The following is a 3820-nucleotide window of genomic DNA, read 5'->3' as shown; positions in this document are numbered from 1 at the left end:
CGTAAAAATTGTATGGAATACAATTGGCTGTACCTGGCTACTTCCTTGGTTACAAACTGGTCACCAGGAAGGCCTAGACTAAAACCATCACATTCTTAAATTCATGTATGTGAAGACCTGACAGCCTCTTTTGCCAATCCACCTTTCTGACCAAAAGGTGAAAACACTGTCTAAGCACTTTTGAAAGAACTGCAGAATTGAAATAAAGCTAAAACACAAAACCACAATAATTTCTTATTCAGATTCTATGATTAACAGTGTTGGAAAAGCAAATGAATTATGCTAAATGAAATTTTTATAATGAAAAAAAGTGTTAATGAAAACCAAAAGGTTCTTAACAGAAGGATTTAAGTTAGCCACAAAGGAAATAAGGTTAATGCTCCAGCATGTAGCCATCATCTCCCTATTACCTTTACAAAATGAGGGAGAATTTCAACACTTCACAAATAGGTAAGTTCTTCAATAGGAACTAACTTTCAGTCAGTTTAGTGATAATTAGCACTCAAGTAGATAAGAGTGCTCAAATAAATGCCCTCATTGTGCAAAAAACAGGAAAGTAAATTCACCATTTAAGCTCTACTCAGCATGCCAGGTCACTAATTATCAACAGGAATGAGGAGGCTGGTAATGCTTGGGAAGTTGGGCTGGGTGCAGTAGGAGCTGCCAGGTGATGGTCCAGGGAAGAGAGAAGTAGGAAAGAGAACTTGCTAATGAGGAGACAGCGAAGATGGTATTTTGTGGAAGATATTGGGAAAGAATGTGGTAGGAAGCTGGTTGCATCACAGCTGAGTACAGAGAGGACTTGAAACAAACAGGGAACTTAAAAAGTTCCACTGGCCGCAGACTGAATATATTTTGGTAAAACCTGAGTCACCTATGAAATCACAGTTATTCCCATTTGTTTCTGTTATGTACTGAGACTAAGTAAACTCTCTGGAGCCTATATTCTTTAATCTAAAACCTTCTAACCCACTTTATAAAATTAAGGGCCTGTATTATATTGATCTTTCTGTTTAATTCCATGTTCTGAATAATACATCACAGAAGTGGCAACGCTTTTATGATATGTTGGTGTCATACATCATAACTAGCACCACTGCTCTTGTGATGTATTATCCACACAGTGGCACAAACCAGAAAGATAAATGCTGGTATGTGGACAGCTACATACATCGCTTGTGAAATAGGGATAAATACAGATTAATTTATACACTTTCTACAATCCAGAAATAAAATTTCTATCTGATACAGACTTCACACTACTTTTGGCAGGATGTAAATACACCTTTACAAAAGAAGAAGCTGGAAAGCTGCTTTTGAGTCAAATATTCAGCAAATAAATCTTCATTCTCTGAGTGAAAGGAGCTCCATCAGGAGAGTAAACACTGAGCACCCTTCCCTTACTGAGAGAAGCTGAACTAAGGATGGATCATTTCACGTGCTTTTCAATGCCTCAGCCTATTGTCAAGAATCAATCCTTTATGCTCAAGTGTTTTCAGCATCATTATATCCATGGTATCCACCCAAACCCCTCTCTGCCAGCTTTCTTACACATGCACTCTCACAGGAAGAGTAGAGCTGTGTTGTTCCCTCATTCACATTGCAACAACCAAAGGCCATTATTTGTCTGTACACACGCTGTTTTGTTTTAGCTGCCTGACACCTGTGCTGAGCTCCTTCACAATCTTGCACAGAAAAGTATTTTGCAAAAGTCCTTCTGACTCAGGAATATTCAATGACCGCTCTGGTTTTTTTAATCTTTTTTAATCCCAGCCTTGACAACCATGAATCTGGGAGGTGCCACCATGCAGAGCAACCATGACTTATGCTGGGATAACACAGAAGACCCTCTATGCCCTACTGACCACCCCACCAGTGCCTGCTGTGGAGCCCCCTGTGCAAAATCACCCCCTGGGAGATTCCTTGAACTCCTGCTGTATTTTTTTCCAGTCCTTCTTTATCTTGCAAAACAAACAAAAACAAAAGAACAGGAACTGGGAAGGGGAGGATTCATCTTTATGACATTTGAGACTCATTTGCTGGATAAAACAACTGGAATATGCTTCCGCTTTCCACCTATGTAAATGGAGTTGAGGACCTAAGCACGTGGTGCAATAGATAATATTTAATTCTCTCAAAACCCACAGTGGTTATTCCAGATTTTGCGGTCTATGAGTGAATCATATTAATTAGGGCAGGATGAATCAGCTCAGAACTAATGGACTTGACACCATGCCCATCCTCTCAGCAGAACGACACCCAAAGTTTTCTGAGGCTTAAAATGCTTTGTTAGCTTTTATTAATTAATCAATGCGGGCTAGACATGAAAATATCTCAAGAAGGATTTTAATTTTTCTGAATTATTCAAAGCTTAGTCACTACTGTAAGTAATGGTTATAGGACAAGAACATCAGTTCCTGTGAGATTTCAAGCCTGATTTTCTGCATTTGTGCCTGAGGATAATTTTATTCTCTTGGCTTCTAGCTTGTCTTCCTACCATGAAATCACCAAAAATACTTAGGAAATAAAAAAGAGAACCAGTTACGTGGAGGAGGAGGGAAAGGAAACGAGTGAACACAAACAGATCCTTCAGCCAACTCCTGACTACAGAAATAGCAACCCTATTGGAGTAAAATTAGTGGTAACAATTGATTTATCAATAACTACTATGTGCAGTATCTAATGCTAACAAGTTGGTCTGTCAAGTCTCTTAGCAACATTAAATCAGTCAGTCAGATGGTAAGAGTGATGAGACAAGGCATATGATAATGGAATTTTCCAGATTTGTTACACTTGCTGGGTTTTATCTTCCTTTGTAGCACAACCCCTTCCTTCCCACACGGCTAAAACAACACATCCCTTTGCTACCTCACCATCTGTGAAAGGCTCCATTACTTCTTTTTTGCTCAGGAATTGGGAAGTGAAGATGTGGCAGAATACTGTGGATCGATTAAAAAAGTAACAATGGCAGCCTTTGGTGGGTGGATGCCTCTGTTGTAGATTTAATACTGTATGTACTGGCAAATTTACCAGGTGCTTTGTATGAAACAATTGGCATGCATGAGTTGTAAGACCATATTCTTATGCTTAATTACAGCAACTGTACCATCAGCACAGGTTAAACACAGTGGCTTTCAATTTGCAGTATTAATCAGAAGAAAACAATGAAATTCAGTCCAGTAGGCTTTCAATTCCCTGTCCTTGTATTGTGGTTTTATCATTCTCTTCTCTGAAAAGGTTTTATTCAGCTGCTGCCTTTTATATCAAGCCCTGTGAATCATCTGAAATAAAATAAAAACATGGTAATTTGTTATAAAGCTGAGACTGCGTGTACATCATCAGTTCTCTTGCAAAATAATTTTGTAAAAATGACCAATGATGTTGGTTAGTTTTGTATTTGTTATTTTTTCCCTCTCTTTATGCTTTTGTATATCTGTTCCCAGAAGATCATAAAATTATTTTAATTAGGAATGTCAACTTCTGCCTGAGAAGCTGAGGGGGTAATTACATCATTTATATGCAAAATGGGTAATTTTCTCCCTGCTCTTCACCATTCTCTTCTTTCCATTTATTCCCCCATATCTCCACTCTTCAGAGTTGAGCTATTTAATTTTATTCTGGTCCATCTGGAATATCTATGCCACTTTTCCATACAGTCTCAGACATAAAAGTAGGAGTTACCTTTAGTCTAAATCCTCACAGCTCTTTTGCTCCATGTACTCCTGATTCTGTTTAATATTCTTAGTGAGTTCAAGGTCCACCACAGACACACAGAAGTGGCTTCTGCCCTGTTGCACTTCAGTAACTTTTTACTAAAATA

At 38.4% G+C, this 3820-nt stretch overlaps 1 long non-coding RNA gene across 1 annotated transcript in view; it reads right to left on the bottom strand.

Moving 5' to 3' along the window:
• Nucleotides 1–2438: 2438 nt before the first annotated feature.
• The window catches only part of LOC114062479, an 8052-nt gene continuing 6670 nt past the window's right edge, over nucleotides 2439–3820 (bottom strand). Inside the window, exon 3 of the long non-coding RNA XR_003572391.1 lies at nucleotides 2439–3281. This is a non-coding gene — a long non-coding RNA (uncharacterized LOC114062479). The remainder of the gene's footprint in view (nucleotides 3282–3820) is intronic.

The sequence above is a fragment of the Empidonax traillii genome, unplaced genomic scaffold (genome assembly GCF_003031625.1).
Source record: "Empidonax traillii isolate 1590-97213 ecotype Southwest subspecies unplaced genomic scaffold, ASM303162v1 scaffold411:size1093445, whole genome shotgun sequence".
In the NCBI taxonomy this organism is placed as follows: domain Eukaryota; kingdom Metazoa; phylum Chordata; class Aves; order Passeriformes; family Tyrannidae; genus Empidonax; species Empidonax traillii.
Note: the sequence above shows the minus strand (reverse complement) of the source record. Positions and strands in the feature narration are given on the sequence as shown.